Source organism: Giraffa tippelskirchi, chromosome 11 (assembly GCF_054371585.1).
Source record: "Giraffa tippelskirchi isolate mGirTip1 chromosome 11, T2T-mGirTip1v1.2.pri, whole genome shotgun sequence".
Lineage (NCBI taxonomy): Eukaryota > Metazoa > Chordata > Mammalia > Artiodactyla > Giraffidae > Giraffa > Giraffa tippelskirchi.
The window spans coordinates 21176166-21199974 of record NC_137285.1 but is presented as its reverse complement, the minus strand read 5'-3'; the positions used below and the strand labels follow the sequence as shown (position 1 = coordinate 21199974).

Here is a 23809-nt window from a genome sequence, read left to right as displayed (position 1 = left end):
TCTTTGGCGCTCACCCTTCTTTATGATCCAATGCTCATGTCTGTACATGGTTACTGGAAAAACCATAGCTTTGACTATATGAACATTTGTTGGCGAAGTAATGACTCTGCTTTTTAGTATGCTGTCTAGGTTTGTCATAGCTTTCTTTCCAAAGAGCAAGCGTCTTTTAATTTCATAGCTGCAGTCACCATCCACAGTGATTTTAGTACTTTCCATCTTTTGCAGCAAAAGGAGAATAGTCGAAGATTCAGAGAATATAACTTCCAGGTCTCCGTCTAGGGAAATGACTTGAAAAAAGACTAACCACACTACAACTGAACCTGAAACGAAAACTGAAAATGGAGAAGAAAAAAAGAGAAAACAGTGTTAAGAACATAGGCATGTGACAGCTTACATCTAAGTGGATCCAGGGACTTCCCTGGTGGTCCAGTGGTTAAGACTTCGTCTTCCAATGCAGGGGGTGTGGGTCTGATCCCTAATTGGGGAGCTAAGATCCCATGTGCCTCACAGCCAAAAAAGCAAAACATAAAACAGAAGCAATATTGTAACAACTTCAATAAAGACTTCAAAAATGGTCCACATCAAAAAAATCTAAAAAAAAGAAAAAAATCTCATTCTTCAAAGCCAGGGAATATCCTGGACATTCTAATACGTTGGTGTCAAAAGTCATATTTATAAGTAACCCCTGTCTCCTTTGCCTGCCATTTCTCTCTATGGAAATTATCACAGTTTGTAACTATAGATTTATTTCTTTGATTATTTTGGAATGTCTGCTTCCTCATTCTAGAATATAAGCTCCATGAGCAAGGAAAGCCCCAGGAGGCCCAGGGCCTGGGGGTTTCTGGCAATTTCAGACTGATTTTTAATGACTATGGGGTTGAGCAAAGATGTGTGATGAACCTGACAAAAGTACAGAGGTATACTGGCAGCTGTGTAAACAGCACTGGGAAGACAGGTGGTTGCTGGAGTCCTCTCTGCAGAGGTGAACTCAATTCATAATCCTGAATCAGGAACACAGAAAGGTGTGAGCTCCCCGTCCCTGGGGGTATGTAAGTGGAAATTGGCTGCCCACTAGGGCCAGCCTGCAGATGTGATTCCTGACCCCAAAAGTAGGCTGCTCCTCTGTCAGAGGATGCCCACAACATCCTGGCCTGCTTGAGAACTCCTGACTATCATTTGACGAGATCCAGATCTGGCTTCTTTAGGATCAGGGGGCTGCCAGGAGTTATCCTGTGATCTTATACTTGTCAAGCAGAGTCAGAGAAACACGTGGATTCGTAAGTTCTCTCTGGTCCCAGGTCTCTATGGAACTCCTGGCTTGGTGAATTCCCGCAGCCTGGACTTTTCTTTGGCTGTGCCCACCACATGTGGGATCTTAGCTCCCTGACCAGGGATTGAACCTGCAACTCCTGCACTGAACACTGGACTAGCAAGTAAGTCTTCAGCCTGGATGTCTAAAATCCCAAGCCATCCATGAGACCCTCCAACAGGGCTCCCCTTGCCACTTACACTCCCCTGCCTGAGCCAAGGGGAGAAGCCAGATCTCAGCAGGGATCAGGGTCAGACAGGTCTCAGAATTTCCCCTGGGTGTGGGGAGGACAACCTGGGTGGAGAGTGGAGGGGTCCCCCCTCCAGTTTTTTTTCCAGGCTTGGCTGCCACCCCTGGAATCTACAAAGGGCCCCCGTGACTCACTCATGCTGGGCACTGTTCCCGCTCCTGTGAGATCCCTTTGGCTTGTCCCAGCGCAAGTGTGGGCTGGTCGGAGGCCGAAGCACCCACCTGTCAGAGCTGGCTGGGGGCCTACTTACCTGGCTCCATGCCAGTCCACCGTCCTGAGTGCAGTTTATGGCTGGTTTCATTCTGATGGTAGGTGCCCAGGCTGACAAACCTGTTAAATATTTACAACATCACCCCTGGGCCTCTATGGGGCGGTGTGACCTCAATCACAGACTTGAAGATGTATTGAGACCAACCTCCAATCTCTTGTTTGAATTCCTTCTGAGAGCCCCCCTTAAGAGGAGATACCCAGGTCCATCCTTGTCAAGGTGGGTGCTATTATCCTTCCCATTTCACAAAGGCGAAACTGAGGCATACAAAGGTTAAGTGCCCAAGGTCACATAGCTTGACTGCATACTCAGTTACTTATGTATTTATGCATCCATCCAGTGATGGTGCTGGGGGTCAGAGGTGAATGGGGCAGTACTTGTCCTCATGGAGCACAGGATCTGATGGGGGCTGGGGGTGGACACAGCAGAGGACTTGGCCAAAATCCTTGGGTTCAGGGGATCTGCCCTGAGGACCACAAGTCTTCAGCTTGGTATAGCTCAGGGGTTGAATAGTCAGCCCCTGTGGACAGCTCCATCTGTCTGCCACTCACCAATTGTGCCAGTTTTCTCATCTCTTAGACTTGTGGTGAAGGTTAAGTAAGTTATGCACATTTATAATAGATAGAACAGAGTCTGGTACATCCTAAGTACTGTATTGTGTTGCTATTCAGTTGCTAAGGTGCATCTCACTCTTTTGTGACCCCACGAGCTCTAGCCCACCAGGCTCCTCTGTCCATGGGATTTCCCAGGCAAGAAGACTGAAGTGGGTTGTCATTCTTTTCTCCAAGGGATCTTCCTGACCCAGGGATCGAGCCATGTCTGCTGCATTGGTGGGCCGGTTCTTTACCACTGAGCCACCAGGGAAGCCCTAAGTGTCATTAATTATTTGCATCAATCTCAATTGATTAAATAAACAAATGTGACATATCTTCTCAGACTTCAAGCATCCATGGAAGACATTAGCCAGTCAAAGGCATAACCAGTGTGGGGAACAGTGTCTCAGGAACAGCATGTGCAAAAACTTGCATTTTTGCTACACTTCAGTGCACAATGAACTGAGTACGGGGCCCAGTGCAGATGCAGCAAAGGCTGAGCCCTGCCCTTTGGAGTTCACCATAGAGAGTTCACCATAATTCCTGTAGAGGGATAAACCATACCCTCTAAAGTGAGATGCTAAAGGAACAGGCAGATGTGTCTGGGATGGGGTGCAGGAGAGGGAAGGATCACTCCCTCAGATGTCATTTCTCAGAAGTATGTGGGGGGAACAAAAATGGCAGGGGCTTTGTTGATTAAAATAATAGCTCAGGGACTTCCCTAGAGGTTCAATGGTTAAGACTCTGTGCCCCCAATGTAAGGGGCCCAGGGTTCAATCTTTGGTCATGGAACTACATCCTGAGTGCTGCAACTAAGACCCGTTGCAGCCAAATGAATTGTTTAAAAATAGTTAAAAAAAAAAAAAAAAGATAGTTCAGTTCTGAGGGTAGAGCCAGGTAGGTTTTTATTTTCTCATCTTCTCTCCTCCTTTCATGAAAACCTTCCTTACCAGGCCTTGGCCAGCTGGCCCTGCAGCCCTGGAAAACGAGGAGTCTGTCTTTTCCGGCTGCCCAAAGGGACCTGCTGTGATTCTCATTTAAGAGCAAGGCGCTTCCTGACCAGAAATGACTCAGATAGATTTGTCGGTGGAGGACTGCAGCTGCCATCCTGGGATTAATTTGGAACTGCTGCCTCAGGATGGCAGGGCTGCTGGCTGCCCACAAAGGTCAGGCCTTCTCCAAGCCTTCTGTCTGGGTCACTCCCAGGGCCTCTCTCTGAGGAAGCTGCCACCCTCAGAGAGGAAATGACTGGCCTGCAATTCACCCCTGGAAAATTCTGCTGAGGCTTCTCTCCATCCTCGTGTTTTAGCGATGGCAGCTGAGGGAGGGTGTTTATTCAGTCGTTCAATCAGCAAATTGTTATTCAATCAACAAACGCTCGTTCAGTACCTCCTCTGTTCCAGGCTCTGTTGCGAGGTCTGAGGAGGCAAAGTTAAATAAGGTATTGTTTCTGCTCTCAAAGAATCTCAGCCTCACGGGAGAGAGACATGGAAACTGGTAATTACTCATTGTGACATTCTTATGGGTTGAGAATTGGATTAGTCAGGCTCTGTTTGCAAGTGATAAAACAAAGCAAAAACCTCAAACTTGGTTAGGCACGAAGGAAAGGCATTTAAGGCAAAGGAAAGGCAACAGTCATCATGTAACTGAGAGCTTCAGGTACAGCTTGACTCAGGGGCTAGAAACCTTTACCAGGATTTACTTTCTTTCCAGCTCAGAACTCATGGTTTTGATTTCTGTGGTAGGCTGAGTAATGGACTCCTCCCCACCCCCGCCAAAGATGTCCATGCCCTAATTTCAGGGAACCTGTGACTGTTACTTTACATGGTAAAAGAAACTTGGCAAATGTGATTCAGTTTAGGATCTTGAGATGGGCAGATTATCTTGGAATATCACATGAGTAATCAGAAGGGTCCTTATCAGTGAAAGAGAGGAAGGAGAATCTATCACAGAGAACAGATGTGACTCTATGGAAGTAGTGATCAGATAGAAGTGATGCCATTTCTGGTAGGGGCTCTGAGGTGCCGAATGTGGGCAGCCTCTAGAAGGGGCTGGGAAAGGCAAGCCATGGACTCTCTCCTAGAACCGCCAGAAAGAACGCAGCCCAGCAGACACCTTGATTTTAGCCTGGTGAGACTCATTTCAGACTTCTGAGCTCCAGAACCATAAGATAATCAATCTATATTGCTTAAAGCCACATCTGCCTTGGCTTCAAGTCTAGCAGAAAAGATGGAACGCTTTCTTCCTGGTAACTCCTGCACAAGTCATTATTCTGATTGGATCAGTTTGTGTTACATGCCCATCTCCGAGCCAATCACCTGGCAAGCAATGCTCTGATTGGCCAGATGTGGGCCAAGGCTCCTCCCCTTGAGGGGGTGGAGCCCCACAGGAACATCCTGAACTAAGAATCAGGTTAGGGAGGTGAAGGAAATTCAGGTTCTGCTCCAGTTAGAAATGGGAATTAATGCAACATAGCTAAAAATAGCAACCTTTCACTACAACAGAGGAGGGAAAATTCTCACCTAGTTCTAAAGAAGGAGGAAAGAGCACTGGGGGGCATTGGGAGACTCGGGTTTTATTCCCAGTTTTCTGTCTCATGAGCTGTGTGCTCTCAGGTAGGTGGCCTAACTTCTCTGATCTTCTGTTTTCTCAGGAACTGATTGCCACAGCCTTGTGACTTCCTCAGGGTGGGATCACTCTTGAGTCACAGGCCAGCTTTGATCTATCCTCAGTTACTGTCAAACCAACCCCAGGGTCCTGGATGGTTGGTGTGCTCAAGCTTCAGTGGTCTCAGTGGTCTTGCTTTATCGGGGCTTTGGAATGGAATCTTCATTTCGTGACTCAGACTTCAAAGGAGATTGAACTTCTCGGCAAATCTTCCTTGGTCTGTTGATGGTGTGGGAGAAAGAAATGTGGCTTCTTCCGTTTGTGGTCTCATGACTCCTGACCCCTCTGCAGGTTTTTCTTGCTGGCATGGGAGCCGGCCATCTTTGTTTACTAGGGGTTCCTGTCAGAGGAAAGTTGGGACTTTGGCCTGTTTGTTGAGAACGAAGGGGCTCAATGAGGGCCAGCTCACCCCCTGGTTTGACTCAGAGTGGGTCAAGGGTTGCATGATCTATTAATTAGGACTTATGGGCTGATTTTTTTTAAAAAAATAAAAATCAGCCAAATCAAATGGGTTCAAATCCCAAATTCTGCCACTTCATCGCTGTGTGATGCTGGGCAAGTTACTTAATCTCTTTGAGTGTCAGTTTCTTAATCTGAAAAATGGAGGTAACCTTCTGTGGGCAGCTGGTTTTGTTTTCTATTAATACTTATACAGGCTGCAGCCACTAGGAATTCCCTGCAGATCCCCACCCTGCTCAGTAAATAGATTTTCTATTGCATGCAACCGAATCTAATTCTAACTCCTAGCATGACTCTTCTCTGGTCCTTTGTCCTCTGGTTCCATGGGTGGTTCCTGCTGGCTGCCTTCCCCACTTCTCTTGAGGCTCTCTTCAGTCTGGCTTTCTCCTGGATTCTCCCTGCTTTCCTTAACCTCTCCTGGATTACTCAAGAGTGTCTGGGTCATGCGGGGTGAAGAGTCAGCAATTTCTTGCTTGAAATTGGCCAGTGGAGAATTCCCAGTGAGACTGTAGACACCACCCTGTGTTGGAGGGGGTGGTTGTCTCTGCACCCTCCTGGGACTTGAGGTTTGGCATCTGTATCAGGCCAGGCCTCCGTCAAAAGCTTTGTCCTCTGAGGTAGGCAGAATTCTAAGATAGGCCTAAGATCATCCCTCCTCTGGTGTGAATGCCTCATGTGATCCCCACTGCTGGGATGTGAATGTGATGAGACAGACGTTGTCTTGATCAGGTTATGTTACAGATGAAAAAAAAAAAAAGTAAAGGTATAATCACACCTGGGGCTCCTCCGGTGGCTCAGCAGCAAAGAATCCGCCTGCAAAGCAGGAGACACAGGAGACTTGGGTTCAGTCGTTGGGTCGAGAAGATCCCCTGGAGGAGGGCATGGCAACCCAGTCCAGTATTCTTGCCTGGAGAATCTCATGGACAGAGGAGCCTGGCGGGCTACAGTCCAGGGGGTTGCAAAGAGTCGGATGTGACTGAAGCAACTTAGCACACATGCACACAGTCATTCCCAGAGTTATGTTATATAAAAATCTATCTTATAGTAGCAGATAGTAGTGAGATGACCCCCTCCCGCTGGCTTTGAGGAATTAAACTGCATGCTATTTGCAGGGTGTCTGAGAGCCAAGAGCCAGCCTCAGCTCACTACCAGGAAGAAAGTGAGGCTTTCAGTCCTAGTGAATTCTGCCAACTGGAAGGGCTTGCAAGAGGAACTAGAGTCTCAGATGGGATGGCAACCCTGCTGACACCTGGCTTCTAGCCTGGTGAGACCCTGAGCATGGGATCAAGCTAGCCTGGGCTTCCATTCCTGCCCCACAGAAACAGTGAGGTAATCACTAGGTGTTGTGAGCTCATAAACTTGTGATGATTTGTTACCCAGCCTTCGAAACTAATACATTCTCTGAATTCTGGGGAATCCCAGTTTGGAAGGAGCGAGAAGGAATGGCCAACTGGCTGGAGGGTCCTTTGTACTCTGACTCTTGAATCTGTCTCAGGTAATGGTCTTCTCTCCCTATCTAAAATGTATATCCCTCCAACATCCCTCCCTTTTCCTGGAGAAATTCATAAGGTGAGGGAGGAAAGAAGTTTAGACTTTGCTTGGTGTTTGAGTTAGATTTGGCTGTGAGTAGTAGAAAATCATTTAAGAGTTGATTAAATAAAAGAACTTTTACCATAGGAAGTCTGGGGGCTTCCCTGATAGTACAGTGGATAAGAATCCGCCTGCCAATGCAGGCACATAAGTTCAATCCCTGGTCCAGGAAGATTCCACATCTTTGGAGCACCTAAGTCTGTGCACCACAACTACTGAGCCCATGCTGTAGAGCCCATGAGCCACAATTACTGCTGGTGCACTGCAACTACTGAAGCCCATGTATGCTAGCGCCTGTGCTCCAAAACAGGAGAAGCCACCCAGTGAGAAGCCCATGCACTGTGACAAAGAGTAGCCCCTGCTCACTGCAACTAGAGAAAGCCCAAAAGCAGCACTGAAGACCCAGTGCAACCAAAAGAATACATAAATAAATAAAAATAAATTATTTAAGAAAAAAAAATTCTGGAGGCAGGTGGGGCTCAACTGGAATACAGTTGAATGCTGCTGTCTTCAGGCTTCTCCTACCATTTTATACTACCATTCTTATTGTTCTCTCTGTTTGTCTCATGGTGACAATATGGCTGCTGTAGCTCCAGTCATCATGTCTATATGAAGGTAGGAAGGAGGTGAAAGGGGCAAGGGCAGATTCAATAGGTGAACAGATAAATAAACTATAATGTATCCATACAATGAAACACTACTTGGTGTTAAATAAGAACAAGACACTGATTCATACGACAATATGGGTACATCTCAAATTCATTTTGCTAAATGAAAGAAGATATGTAATTTCATTTACATGACATTCTGGGAAAAGCAACACTAGAAGAACAGGGGACATATCAGTGTTTGGTATGGACCAGGGTGGGGAAAGGGTTGACTACAAAGGAATAAGAGAATTTGGAGGGTGATGATACACATTCTGTATTTTGATCGTGATGGATATACAAATTCTCTGCATTTGCCAAAATTTACTGAACTGTTCAAAATAGGCTAAAATGTATTAATTGCATTTTTAAGTCAAAATTTTTTGGGGGTGTAGGGGAAGTAGGGCGGGTAGCTGGAAGTCCTGATGTATAGTGTTTGCCCATTTCTATGGTGTAAATACTCCCACCACTGCAGCTTTCATAAAGCCAACAGTTTAACAGCTGCACAAAATTCCTGAAAATTGGTGGAATGCTACTGAATACAGTATATAAATTATGCTTCAATAAACCTGACTTCAAAAAAGAGTTTTCTGAGAAGCCTCTCCTAACAAGTTCTGCTCACCACTTATGTCCACAAGGGAGGCTGGAAAAGGAATTCTAGCCAGGAACAAGTACTCCCCCCTCCACCCCCAATCCCAGGAAAAAATCATGGTTCTGACACTTGATGCAGCAACCACAGTCAAAGACAGCTTCTTAACTGCTCCACCTGCCTCCAAGTTTTCCAGAAAGAGTGAACTTCCACTAAGAAAGCCCACAGAGTCCTCCTGGCCTGATCTGACTTTTAATGTCTAGACCCTCCAATCATACACAGAGCCTCAGAGGGGCACACACACTGCCCCCTAAACTCACGGGCTTTCCTTTTTTTCCCCTTGGTTAATTTCCTACTTTGGGGCTCTTGTGTTAAATGTACTTTCCACCTGGAACCAGCCTCCCCAAGCTCTTAGCACAGCTGGCTCCTTCTTACTTAGTTTTTGGCTCAGACGTCAGCTGCCCAGAGAGGACTGCTCTGGCCTTTTAGGCAGAAGAATCCAAGACTTTGTCAGGCTCTCCTTGCATCCCAGCATGGAGAAGTGTTATCTAAAAATGACCCCATTTATTTTCTTATATATTGTATCTCTTTTTTTTGGAGAAGGTAAGCCTGCTAGTTGGGGCGAATCTTGTTCTGTTATTTTCTTGGAAACTCCAAGATGCACCAGGCTCATAGTGGGTTGTTAGTCAACCCTGGCCAAATGAATGAAGGTAGCAGCACATACCTGTCAAGTGCAGTCCATGCCCCCGGCAAACACAGACCCACTCCCCCTGTGCACACACAACTGCAGATGTGGACAGACTCTTGTACACAAACGCAGCTGGGCTCCCCTCACCTGGGAGGGGTTGATGAGCCCTGTTGTAGGTTGACCTTCCTCTTTAGAGCTGCGCTATGGAATTGCTGAGATGTTTCCCATAGGGAAGTGAAAAAACAAAGAGCTTTCCAAGAGAGAAAGAGGGGACTGGCTGAGTGCCAGCAGCTGGCTGGGCTGGGATCTGTGCCAAGGAGGATTTGAGCTGCCACCCAGCCCAGCTCCCAGTTCCACTCCAGATGTCTCAGTGGGGCATGGAGAGAGGGGGCCCTGGACCCTCATTCAGAAACCTCAGGAGTGGGCTCTGGTAACTCACCCCTTGCTTCCAGCCATGCCACCTGGATCATCCCTCAATTTTTGCCATGTCACCTTGGATGAATTCTCTCAGGCCAGCGACCTAAACATTCCTAAAATGGCAGCCAGTTCAGTTAAACAGTAATCTGTGAGCCAGGTGGGTCCTGGTGCCAGCAACTGTTCCCTGTTTTACTTTTTCAACAGAGCGTGGATTTTACCTGGGAGATGAGTGACCCTCTCCCGGGAGACCAATCAGATAGGTCTAAGGAAATCCTATTTTTTGTTGATCTTAAGCGGGCATGAGAATCAACTCTAGCCAATGAGATGTTAGGGCAACTCTGCTGGGAACAGATTTTTCCCCTTAAGAAGAGAGAAGCACGTGAGGAAAAAGCTCCTCTTGCTGTCTCATCCTTCTTTCCTGCTTGGTTCACTGTTGTGTGAGGGAGCATTGCCTGGAGCCGCAGCAACTATTTTATGACTATGAGGCTAACTTGGCTGACCTATTGAGGATAGTAGGGCAGAAAGTTGGTAAGCTCCTAGGTTCTTGATTGTGGAACCAAAATCATGCTGAAAGTGATGCTCTCCAGGCTTCTTATTTATTATGAGATAATTAAATTTCTTCATAGCTGTTACTTGCAGCCAGAAAACATTCCAACTCATTCATAGGCCTCCTCTCCCCTCAACTAAGTAGTTCTTCCTCATTATGCAGAGCTTAGCTCCAATGCCACTTTCTCAGAGGAGCTTGCCCTGTTTCACTCCTCCCAAGAGCAGATCGTGCTTCCTGGCTTCACACACTCCTAGCATCATGTGCCTTTAAAGCCCCTGTAGTTCAACAATTCTTGGAGGAGGAAATGGCAACCCACTCCAGTTTTCTTGCCTGGAGGATCCCACGGACAGAGGAGTCTGGTGGGCTATGGTCCATAGGGTCGCACATGAGTGAGAGGGTGAGCACACAGTTCAATAATTGGTAAATGTCAGTCTTATACACAAAACTGAGTATGCCATAAGACTGTCCTTGCTGTGCATAAAAGCTGTGCATAGCACAGGCACAGTGCCTGGGGCTTTGTGAACCCTCAGCAAATACTTGCTGAATGCATGAGTGAATGTTTCTGGACCTGAAAGATCTTGTAGTCCAAACTCATGATGAGATACCACTGCACACCAACTAGAATGACTAAAATTAAAAAGACTGACAGTATCAAGGGTTGATGAGAACATGGAGGCACTGGAACTCTCATACACAGCTGGAAAGAGAGTAAAATGGTGCAGCTGCTTTGGAAAACAGTTTGGGAATTTCTTAAGAGATTAAACGTATATCTGCCATAGAACCAAACAATCCTACTCTTAGGTAGTTACCTAAGAGAAATGAAAACGTGTACATGGAGACTTGTACATGAACGTTCAGAGTTACTTTTTTGTGATAACCAAAAACTGGAAATAGACCAATGGTCCATCAATAAGTGAATGGATAAACACACAAAGGTTTATCCACACCGCAGAATACTGTTCAGCAAGAATAAGAAATGAACTATTGATACACATAACTATACGGAAAACTCTCAGCATAACTATGCAGCAAAGAAAGACAAGGAGAGGGCAAACTGGGTTGAGAATGCACTGGCTAGGGGGCAGTGGACACCAGTGAGGGGACTGTGGCTCTCAGAGTAGGAGCCCAAGTCCTTACAGAATCCCACAAGATCCACAAGATCTTGCCCTGAGACCCTTCTGATTTCATTTTCTCCCCTGCCCGCCTTTGCCCTGCTTCCTGAATCCACCCGGTGTACTCCTACCTCAGGACCTTTGCACTGCCTCGTTTCTGTTCCCCAAGAGCCGAACATGGCTCAGACCCTTACTGCCTTCCAGTTTCTTTCCAAGGGTCACCTCCGCAGAGAGGCCTGCACAAATCTCTTCTGTCTAAAAGAACTCCAGACTCCTCTTCTGTCTTGCCTTTTGCTTTATTTCCTTGTTAGCGCTAACCTCCATTTGGTTAAGACTATATGTATACAAGGGCTTCCCTGGTGGCTCAGATGGTAAAGAATCTGTCTGCAGTGTGAGAGGCTCATGTTCAATCCCTGAGTTGGGAAGATCCCCTGGAGAAGAGCATGGCAGCCCCCCTCCCCCAGTATTCTTGCCTGGAGAATTCCATGGACAGAGGAGCCTGGCAGGCTACAGTCCATGGGGTTGCAAAGAGCTGGACATGACTGAGCAACCAACACTTTCATATGTATATAAACACACAAAGGAGCGACGTGGATAACTCTCAAAATAATTATGTTAAGTGACAAGAAGTTAGATACAAAAGGAGGACCTACTGTGTGATTGCATTTACATGAAATGATTCTATTCATATATATATATTAATGTCTCTCTCCTGCCTTGCCCTCCAATAATAGCTGCTATTGGAACACCTGAATTGCAGCTGGTGAGACTGCAGAAGTGAATTTTCAATTTAATTAATTTTAATCCATTTAAATTTTAAATGAAAAAATCCAGCTGGTTTCAACAAATGTGGTCACAAATATTAAAGCAAAAGGGCTTTTGAATACTCAGTGCTTCAATGACTTAAGTCTCTGCAGGACAACCTGGGCGGGTTCATCCACCTTTCTAACTGTCCGTTTTATGAAACTGAAATACAGATCAAGTACTTCCAATGGGAACTGACGGTCCACAGTGAGATGGGCTGCAAATGCAGAATATAGAGGGCATTCCAAAGAGTTCATATGAGAGAGAAAAAAAAAGAATGTAAATATCTCTCTGATAAGTTTTCATGTGGCTTGGATGCTGATATAATATTTGGGGGACCTCCCTGGCAGTCTAGTGGTTAGGACTCCCTGCTTCCAGTGCAGGGTGTGGGTTCAATCCCTGGTCAGGGAACTAAGATCCCACGTGCTGCGTGGTATGGGGCCCGGGGGGCCCTCCCCTCCAAAAAAAAAAAGAAAGAATATTTTGGATCTATTAGGTTAAATAAAACATTACACTTAATTTCATCTCTTTTCTTTTTACAATTTAATTTCATTGGTGTATAGTTGATGTACAATGTTGTGTTCGTTTCAGGTGTACAACAAAGTGATTCACATGTTCATTATTTTTTAGATTCTCAAATGCACACATGCACACATCCTTAGTCGATCAGTCATGCCCAAATCTTTGGGACCCTTTGGACTATAGCCTGGCAGGCTCTTCAGTCCATGGGATTCTCCAGGCAAGACTACTGGAGTGAGTTGCCATTCCTTTCTCCAGGAGATCTTCCTGACCCAGGGGTCAAACCGGAGTCTCCCGTGTCTCCTGCATTGCAGGTGGATTCTGTTCAGTCGAGTTCCCTGTGCTATACAATTTCATGCTTCTATTCCCTTTTTAACGTGGCTATAGGGAGTTTTTTATTGTACGTGTGGCTCACTGCCTTTTCCCAGCTGCTCTGGAATGCCAGCTGGGTGAAGGCAGCAACTGGTCTCCGGGCTCACTTATTTATCAGGGACATCTCGGGTCTGGGCTGCCCTGAGCTCTGGGTTCCCGTTTCTCTCAGCGGAAGGGATCAACATTGATTTGCTGACCGTGGGCGTGTGTCCTCAGAACCAGGGCATTCCCAGCCCACAGGAGGAAGAGCAGCTGCTGGAGGGCGCGGGCAGGGTGACTCAGTTCCTGCGCTGGGAAGGGGAACTTGGGCGTCTGCTGAGACCTTGTCACCATGGCTCCTTCCCAAGTCGCGGTTGCCAAACGCCTTTCTCCCTGCCCGCCGCCCCCGGACGGCCACGACCGAGCCGCTGGGACGCCTCCCACTTGGCTGCGGAAACGGTTTGCATCATTTTGTACCCGAGGCCTGGGGGCATCTGAAGTTCAGATCCACTGTAAGGAAATCAGCCTGTGCCTTGTTCTCTCCACAAAACAAGAATCAATACGGCATTGATTCCGAGGAGACCGCCTCCCTCATCAAGTGCCTCGGAGTAGGAACTCTCCAGCACCCAGCTTGGGGAGGTGGGGGTCAGAAATGGGCCACTGGGTGGAGAAGGCTCTGAGTGTATTGACTTTTTTTTTCTCCCTAAGCATTTAAACAAATTATGGTAAAACAGAACATAAGATTTACCATTTCCCCCATATTTAAGCATACAGCTCAGTGGCATTAAGTTCCATTCACACTGGTTCACCATCAGCCTCCAGAACTTTTCGGTCTTCCCCAACTCACTGGCTTTTCAGATTTGGGAGAAGGTCGGGTGGGAATGGGGTGCCTGGGGGCAGGGCTGGTGCTGGAGGATCATGGGAGAAGCCAGGTGTCCCAGCCGGGAATGGATTTCTTCTTGGCATCTCTCTGGGAGCCAGGCTTCAGGAAATGTAGGCGCAGTCACAGAAGGGTAATTCCAGGAGAGTTGGATAAAGGGGCTATTTGCCAGGGCGTGGGCAGACCTAGGGGAAATCCTGGGCTAGACGTGGAGGAGCTGTTATCACCGGGGGCTGGAAGGGAGGAGGGAGGGAAAATTCCAGAAACCAACAGGAGAGAGGATGTTAACATCTCCTGCTTGCAGAGGCGTGGCGTCCTTCAGTGGAAGCAAACAGCCGGCCCTGGGGAGCCACTGACCTCGGTCTCCTCCAGAGTCCTGCAGGGGCTCCGAATCGGCCAAGTCTATCCATACCGCAGAGAGCAGCGGGCTGCGGGTGGTGTGGGTCAGCCTCCAGGCAGAGAGCCCGGGGCAGGAAGGAGGAGAGTGAGGCAGGCAAACAGAAGATGCCGGCACACAGGGTCTGATTCGTGTTTTAGTCTAGTGAACACCTGTGTCTGTCTTCACAGCACCTGTTCTTCCTCCTTCTGGCAGTAGCCATATTCGTCTTCGGGAAAACAGCTTTCCACTCTCGGTCCGAAGATGGTGCACCTCCAACTCCAGGGAGGAGGAGCCTGGTTTAAGCCAACCAGCTTATTGCATTCCTTTGGCCTCTGTGATTGGTCCAGGATGCCCAATTAGAGCCGATCCTGGAGACTTGCCTGTTGGGGCAGACTGTCTTTGCTGTTAAACCCCAACCCGGGGGATGTGGCGTAAGACTCCTGCAGCCATTTTGCCACCATGTGGCATCTGTGAATGAAGCCGACATATAGACAGCCAGACACTTGTTGCTGATGACATTATCTAAGCCTCTGGATCCAGCTATGCCTGAAGCTGAAACTATTCCTGGAATTTTAGTTACTTGAACCAGTGCATTCCCCTGTTGCTGAAGTTGGTTTGATTTGCATCGGCTTGCAAGAAAGATTCCTGACATTATCAGTTTTTTCTTTTCTTTTCATTTTAAGCGAGTAACAGCTCTGCTTCTGGCATTCTGAAGGATTTTTTTTTTGTTTTTTTTGAAGTTCAGCAAGAATGCTGAGCAAGCGGCAGATGTGGAGAGCACCAAGCCATCGTCTGCCTGTGATCTTTTGGGTTAGCATTATTTCAGCAGATAGTGGCGATGGGCCTAGACAGGGTGGGGTCCATCAGGACCTGTCCAGCCAAGCTGGATGTGGCACAGTGAAGATGAAACCCATTAATCTCAGGCCTGGCATCAGGTGCTGCAGGGAAGTGATGGGGGGTGCCTGGTGGTTAGAACACTGGCTCTGGGTGAGATAGGTATCAGGTCTCCTTCCAAGTAGTTGTGTGGTCATGTGCAACCTGCATCACCTTGCAGAGCCTCAGTTTCTGCCTCTACAAAATGGGCTAAGATGGGAAAGAAAGGAAATAAGGCCCAGAGAGGCAGTGGAGTGCAAGGCTAAGGGCACAGGGCTCTCGGCTGGCATCCCAGCTCTGCACTTCTTAGCCACAGAACCTTAAGCATGGCACTCCACTTTTCTGTGCCTTAGTTTCATCATCTGAAAAATGGGGAGGATAATAACATTTCTTCCCTTCTTGGATTGTCATGGGAACTCAACAACTGCAGCTAGACAAAGCCTTGAAAACAGGACCAGGCACGTGGTAAAAACAGCTGTTGTTGCTAACCAAGGCCCGGTAGTCAATGTTATTATAATATTGGCAGAGTTCATGATCTCTCATACTCTTGGCAGCTCTCTATGAAATCTCACGGATGTCCCTCCTGCTGTGTCTGAAGGCCATTTGCCTCTTGTTTTTAGCCCAGTATTTCCTCATCTGCGAAATGAAATATGAACACCCCTCACTTCACAGGGTTCTTGTCAGGATTAAGTAAGACACTACTGTACCATGCTTAGCACAGCATGCACCCCACGCACGTACGAGGGCTCAATAGCTATGAGCTATTACTAATAATGGTATGACTATTCCCAGCAAAACCTCCGGAGGAAAAAGCACGTGTTAGTCTAATAGGCACCAGAGTCCGGACGAGTTCCTTCATTTCATCTCATTTTAAAGAGAATAAAAATTTTAAAAATATAGATGAATTTGTGGTTCTTAAAGAGGAGACAGTTGGAATTTCACCCAGAGGACATTTTCAGCCGACAAAACATCCACTTGGCCCCCAAGTCAGTCCCTGCCCTTGTTCCAACAAATTTTTTGGCAGAGAGTGACATGTGGAATCTTAGTTTCCCCAACTAAGGATCAAACCCATGCCCCCTGCATTGGAAGGCAAAGTCTTAACCACTGGACTGCCAGGAAAGTCCCTGTTCCAGCAAATTCTTAACCTTTACCATCCCCTTAAGATCTACCAAAGCCTTATTAAATTTGTTGCTTGGTTTAAGAAGTCATATGGGACCAGGCTTTGGTGTACCCAGCCTGGGTCTGACTCCCAGCCTGACTATATTAACTGGGGGACCTTGGGCAAGGCACTAGAATAAGTCTCAAAGTTCTACTGTAAAGTAGGCATACTTTTACCTACCCTGCAAGGTCACCGTGTGCATCACAGCAGCATTTGTCAAAAGGCATTGGTGGTTTCTTCCTATGCTGGACTTATCAGTGCCTTTAATATGCCCAAAGTGCATCTCTAAGCAGTGCAGAGAACATTTGGCTGTCCGTGAAATCCCCTTTTCAAAGAGCATCTTTGTGCTCCAACAGGGTTGCTGCAGAGCAATCTGGATTAGTGATGTGAAAGGTACCCAGAGGATGGAGTCTGTTGCACTGATTACATCACCTCTCTGACCTTCACCTTCCCAGCTGCATTTAGGAGGCAACAGCTATCTTGTGTGACTGGAGAGATGATAAAAACTCAACAAGCAAAAGAACGGATTGATTAACAAAGCATACGAAAGCTCTTTGATAAAACAAAATTCCATCCCTTCAGCGAAGGATTAGGAGCCCAATGGGATGAGTTATCAGGTTAAACAGAAGAGGAACCTGAAGCATAAGTACTTGAAGTCCTTCCAAAAGAACATCTTGAGAATATGGGACTAGAGGCTTTTGTGCTGGGCATCAGCAGAAAGCAACAACGTTGGACAAGTGTGCTGATATGACTCAGTGTTTTCATTGTGTACTGCTGCATTTCAAATCACCACAAAGTGAGCAGCTTAAAATGGCCCACCCTGCTTATCTCACAGTTTCTATGGGTCAGGAGCCTGGACGTGGCTTAGTTGGGTCCTCTGCAAGGCTGCAGCCCTGTGTTGGCTGGACAGTCTCATCTGAAGGCCCAGCTGGGGAGGATAGGTTGTATTAGGGGTCTCCAACCTCAGGGATCTAATGTCCGACGATCTGAGATGGAGCTGATGTAATAATAATAGAAATAAAGTGCACAATCAATATAAAGACTTGAATCATCCCCAAACCATCCCCACCCCACTGACCATGGAAAAAATTGTCTTCCACAAAACTTGTCCCTGGTACCAAAAAGGTTGGGGACAATTGGCTTATATGCTTACATAGTTGTTGGCAGGGTTTCAATTCCTTGTGGGCTGTTAGGTAGGGTAACCAACCACCATGGGATGAATTGTATCTCCTCCAAAATTCGTATGTTGAAGCCCTGTCAATCTCAGGATGTGACTGTATTTGGAAACGGGGTCTTTGAAAAGGTAATTAAGTTAAAATGAGGTCATTAGTGTGGCTCTAATCCCACAGGACTGCTGTCCTTATAAGAAGAGGAAATGATTACACTGAGTGAAATAAATCAGACAGAGAAAGACAAATATATGATATCCCTTATATGTGGAAAGGGCTTCCCAGGTGGCTCAGTGGGTAAAGAATCTGCCTGCAATGAAGGAGACGCAGGAGATGCAGGTTCGATTCCTGAGTTGGGAAGATCCCCTGGAGGAGGGCACAGCAACCCACTCCAGTATGCTTGCCTGGAGAATCCTGTGGACAGAGGAACCTGGCAGGTTACAGTCCAGAGGGTCGCAAAGAGTCAGACAGGACTGAGGGACTGAGCACACCCACACATATGTGGAATCTAAAAAAATGATACATATAAACTTATTTACAAAACAGAAATAAACTCACAGACATAGAAAACAAATTTATGGTTACCAAAGGGGAAGGGGGAAGGGGTAAATTAGGAGTTTGGGGTTAACAGATACATACTACTATATATAAAATAGATAACCAACAAGGACCTACTGTATAGCATAGGGAACTATACTCAATATATTGTAATAACCTATAATGGAAAAGACTGAAAAGGGATATATATATATATATATATATATTCTTGAGCAGCTGTCTCTTGGTAAACAGAGTATTTGAAGGGACATGACTGCAGTGAATCATGGTGTACTGTGCATGGGATCTTAAAGCAATACTATCAATCTATTCATATTTCATAGGTGGAAGCATGTCACATGACTTCACCTAAATTCAAGGGGCGGAAATGCAATCTTACTGTGTGCTGGGGAGGAGAACCAGAAAGACAACGAATGGTTTAGGGATGAATGGCTCACACATCCTTCCCAGCTGTGTTTCGAAGTAGGTCCAGTTATCATCTACATCTTTCAGATGAGAAAACCGAGGCTCAGAGAGGTCAGGTAACTTGCTCAAGGACACACAGCTTTAAAGTCGCTAAGCAAAGTAATCCTCTGATGTTCTCAAGAAAACCTTCACATTTTTCATTCATGCTGAGTCTGTTGATGGCCTACCCTGGGATACACACACACACATATACAAACATGTGCACACACACAGCAGGGTGATGAGTTGAAGGATGCGGGGACTGCAAGGGTCCCTGCACCCTCTGCTTGTTCCTTCTGCAGCTCAGCTGAAATCACTGTGATTTCCTGTTACTTTGTAATAATTTGTGGTAAATCTAATGTGCCTGCTGCTGCGTGAGCTCAGGCGAATCCCCTTCTATTGTCTGAGCTTCATACCAGCAGGCGTCCTGTGAAGGCCCTGGTATCATCACTCGGTGATTTATGGCACCAGCTTCCCCGCCGATGCAGGCCGACCCAGTTGGAGGCTCGCCGCGCTCAGGAGAGACGGCGGAGAAAGATCTGGTCGGTTTGTTTTATCCCCAGAGGAGAACAAATCTGACGAGCAAAGATTTTTTAGAAGCTTCAACCAGACAGTACATTACATTTTCTGCTGCTGTGTCCTTAGAGGAAAACCTGGCTGGCTGCAGATGCCTTGTGGGCAGCTCAAGCTGATGGTGTTTAAAATCGACCTCAGACCCACTCCTGCTGCTGTCTCCTCATCTCCCTGGATGCTAACTTTATCTTCTGGTTGCTGGGCTAACATCCTCGGAGTCATTCTGACCCCTCTTTTTTGCTGAGTGGCAACCCGAAGCTGTCATTCTAGGTCTCCAATTCATTATGAAATCCTGTTGTTTCTCTGGTCACAGTAGATCCAGAGTCTGATCGCGTTTCCTCACCACCACTGCTCCTACCCAGGTCCCAACCTGGGCTTTTGTTGTGGCCACTTTCCTGGAATCTTGGCTGCCACCCTGGCCCCACCCCTGAACCTATTCCTCCCATGGCAGCCAGAGGGATCCTCTTAAAGCCTACTCCTGGGCTTCCCTGGTGGTCCAGGGGTTAAGAAGTCACCTGCCAATGCAGGGGACATGGGTTCTACCCCTGGACCAGGAAGATCCTGCATGCCACAAGACAACTAAGCCCATGAGCCGCAACTACTGAGCTCACGAGCTGCAACTGCTGAAGCCGGCATGCCTAGAGCCTGTGCTGCACAAGAGAAGCCACCATAATGAGAAGCCTGTGCACCGTAACTAGAGAGTATAGCCCCCAGTCAGTGCAACTGGAGAAAGCCCCTGAGCAGCAATGAGGACCCAGTGCAGCCAAAAATAAAGTAAAAACAGACAAACCCTAATCCTCTGCTCTAAAGCCTTCCACGGCTCCCTCCTCCCTCAGAGTAAAACTCAAAGTTCTCAATGTGGCCTCAAAGCTCCATATGCTCTCACCTCCTGTGATGAGAAAAACAACGTTTTTTTTTCTGAGTTGTTGCCCAGACAATTTTTGGTATGATAACGCTGCTCGTGGACTTCCCAAGTGATGCTAGTGGTAAAGAACCCACCTGCCAATGCAGGAGACATAAGGGATGTGGGTTGCATCCCTGGGTTGGGAAGATCCCCTGGAGGAGGGCATGGCAACCCTCCTCATGGCATTCTTGCCTGGAGAATCTCATAGATAGAGGAGTCTGGCAGGCAATGGTCCACAGGGTCGCAAAGAGCTGGACACGGCTGAATCGGTGTAGCATACACGCAACCCTACTCACACCCAGAGCCTGGACATTTAGATAAGGGCTTGAATTTAGGCTGCCCACCACCAGTTCCCACTTTGATTTTTCTCGGAGCATCTTCCAACCACCATGTAAGTGATCGGTGCTGGCTACTCTGTTCTCTGTCTCTTAGCCTGGTGATCTGGGACAGAGGCCCACCCTGCTCTCCCCCACGCATTGCGCCCCCTTGTTTCTGGGATGTGTGGAAGAAATCTTGTGATTCTGCTTCCTCTGTGGGGGTGTACTGAAGTTGAATCTTCCATCAGAACAACCCTGTGGGTTTCACTTAACCCAAATGGAAGCTTAGATGCTGAGAGGGCCACCTGTCTCTGACCCCAAGATCTTAGTTCCCTGACTAGGGATTGAATGTGAACCCATAGAGTGAAAGCATAGAGTCTTAAGCACTGGACTGCCAGGGTATTCTCAACCCACACATTCATTTCCCCTCCCCCTCAATATTTATTTATTTGGCTGTGCCAAGTCTTAGTTGCACCACGCGAGATCTTCGATCCTTATTGTGGCTCATGAGATCTTTAGTTGCGGCATGTGGGATCACGTTCCCTGACCAGGGATCAAACCCTGGGCCCCCTTGCATTGGGAGTGTGGAGTCTTAGCCACTGGACCACCAGGGAAGTTTCCTAGTCTGCATATTCTTAATGCAATACACCAGTTCGGGCTTCTCAGCACACCTCCCATGCCCTTTCTGCCCTCATTTCCCAATACTGACCCCTTCACTGACTCAGCATCAGCCACACTGGCCTCCTACCAGTTCCTGAAATTTGCCAGCCTCAGGCCTTTGCACCGGCTGTGCCCTGTTCCTCTTTCAGGTGAACCGACCCCTTTCCGGTGGCAAGGCCTCTGCTACTCCACTTAAAATTGTACCTCCTAGGGACTTCCCTGGTAGTCCAGTGGTTAAGACTGTGAGCTGCCAATGAAGAGGGTGGTTCCATCACTGGTTGCGTAACTAAGATTCACATGTGGTGTGGTCAAAAAAAAACCAACAAAGATACACCTCCTAGGTTCCCTGCCCTGCTTTAATTTTTGTCCTTAACACTTATCAACATCTGACTTAGTACATGGGGGAGGTTAATGAGATTAATCGAATGGGTCTTCATAGAGTACTTGAAACAGCACCTGCACCTGGAAAAGACTAAATAAATGTGAGCCAGCACTATGTTCTTTAGTTACATGCAGTAGGAGGAAGGGGCTTCCCTGGTGGCTCAGATGGTAAAGAGTCCGCCTGCAATGCAGAAGACCTGGGTTCGATCCCTGGGTCCGGAAGATCCCCTGGAGAAGGGAAGGGCCACCCACTCCAGTATTCTTGCCTGGAGAATTCCACGAACAGAGGAGCCTGGCGGGCTACAGTCCATGGGGTTGCAAAGAGTTAGACACGACTGAGTGACTAACACACACACACACACACACACACACACACACACGGTAGGAGGAAGAGGGGGAAAGTATATCCCAAAGCGCCAGTCCTACCAATACTGTGCTTTAAAAGCAGAGCTCTTTTGAGTTGTATTTGACTTGTTGTTGTTGTTAACAGAATGATAAGTCCTGTCACGATCCAAGTCGACAGTTATTAACTTGGATTCTGCCATTGTCTTTTCTATTTTAGTGGCAGTGCATGCTCTGTTTAATGTCCTTGGACATTGTCACCAGCCCTTAGAGCTGTCGGGCTTAGGGTGCTGTGCCCAAGGGCCCAGCAGCCACCATGCCCTGGTGTTCATAGCAAGTCATCTGCCCTCGTGTGTCCCCCACTGGCCTCCCCACCCTTCTTTGCCTCTGCAGACAAAGTTCTCCTTGCAAGACCTCTGCGCCTGCTGAGAGCCCAGCCCAGGATGTTTTCCCCTTCCCTCTTCACAAGGGCATTACGACACATCTCTCAAGTTTCAGCGCCATCATCTTGTTCTTGGGAGAGCCTTCCCTCAGCCCCCAAGGCGGGGTCAGGTCCCTTATTATAGAGGCGCCCCTAGCACAAGCGCCTCTTGTTTAGAATGCTAATCACAGCCAACGGCCACGCACTGGGTGCATTGTTTCCTGACCTCCTCCCCCTACACACCCTGGGAAGTCCACCAGGGCAGTGACTTATCAGTTTTTGTTGACAAGTGTTTCTCCAGCACTCCACCGTGCTGGTTCCACAAGGCTGGCTGACAGGCACTCATTAAACATTTGCGGAATGTATGAATAAGTGGCCCATTCAGTGTCTAATAAACAATGGCCTCCTCAAGCAAACGGCACAGAGTCTGGCAGAGAGGATGCGCAAGTGCCCTATTTTGACTTTGGCTCCCATTCCTTGGCCTCCTTGTCGTCATGCCTCCCCAGCTCCTCCCACTGCCCAGCCCCTCCCACTCACCTGGCCCCGCCCACTGTCCAGCCCCTCCCACTCTAGGGGCGGAAAGTGAAAGTGAAAGTCGCTCAATCGTGTCAACTCTTTGAGACTATACAGTCCATGGAGTTCTCCAGGCCAGAATATTGGAATAGGTAGCCTTTCCTTTCTCCAGGGGATCTTCCCAACCCGGGAATCGAACCGGGATCTCCTGAATTGCGGGCGGATTCTTTACCAACTGAGCTATCAGGAAAGCCCATTTTTGCTTTTCTGCCGCTTGATTTTGGCTTTAACCTAGTGCCAGGTCTTAGCTTGTCCTTGCCTGATTTTGCATGCGATTTTGCCCATCTTTCATCCCCATGAGGAGAAGATGCTGGTTCCAGAGGGAGGAGAAGAGAGCTGAGCCTCTGAGCTGGTCCATTAGGCGACCTGCAGAGGCACGAGCCTGTCCTGGTGACACCTCCAGAGCCTGCCAGGTGAGCTAGCCTAGAGCAGCTGGTCCTGGCCACCCTTGTGGGTGTTGTTCAGTCACTAAGTCGTGTCTGACTCTTTGTGACCTCATGGACTCCAGCACGTCAGGCTCCTCTGTCCTCCACTATCGCCCACAGTTTGCTCAATTTCATGTCCATTGAGTGGGTGATGCTATCTATCTCCTCCTCTGCCACCCCCCTTCTTCTTTTGCCTTCAGTCTTTCCCAGCATCAGGGTCATTTCCAATGAGTTGGCCCTTCGCAACAAGTGGCCCAAGTATTGGAGCTTCAGCTTTAGCAGCAGTCCTTCCAATGAATATTCAGGGTTGATTTCCTATAGGATTGACTGGTTTGATCTCCTTGCAGTCCAAGGGACTCTCACGAGTCTTCTCCAGCACAATTAGAAAGCATCAGTTGTTTGGCGCTCAGCGTTTTTATGATCTAATGCTCATATCCGTACATGACTACTGGAAAAGCCATAGCTTTGACTATAGGGACCTTTGTCAGCAAAGTAATGTCTCTGCTTTTTAATATGCTGTCTAGGTTGGTCATAGCTTTCCTTCCAAGGAGCAAGTGCCTTTTCATTTCATGGCTGCAGTCACTATCCACAGTGATTTTGGAGTTCAAGAAAATAAAATCTGTCACTGCTTCCAATTCTCCCCCCTTCTGTTTGCCATGAAATGATGGGACTGGATGCTGTGATTTTAGTTTTTTTAATTTTGAGTTTAAAGCCAGAATTTGCACTCTTCTTTCACCCTCATCAAGGGGCACTTTAGTTCCTCTTCACTTTCTGCCATTGAAGTGGCATCATCTGCATATCTGAGATTGTTGATATTTCTCCTGGAAATCTTGATTCCAGCGTGTGATTCCAGTCTGGCACTTCACATGATGTACTCTGCATATAAGTTAAATAAGCAGGGTGACAACCTATAGGCCTACTTGAAAGCCTTTCCTAATTTT

The 23809-nt window shown here is 47.4% G+C and overlaps 1 long non-coding RNA gene across 1 annotated transcript; it reads right to left on the bottom strand.

Annotated features, from left to right (window-relative positions):
* Positions 1 to 3302: 3302 nt before the first annotated feature.
* On the bottom strand, positions 3303 to 22854 carry LOC145525628 (uncharacterized). Its single transcript, XR_014068333.1, has 3 exons — positions 22703 to 22854; positions 17675 to 17778; positions 3303 to 3838 (listed from the first exon to the last, which is right to left on the bottom strand). It is a non-coding gene; the product is annotated as an uncharacterized LOC145525628 (long non-coding RNA).
* Between the last annotated feature and the right edge of the window lie 955 nt (positions 22855 to 23809).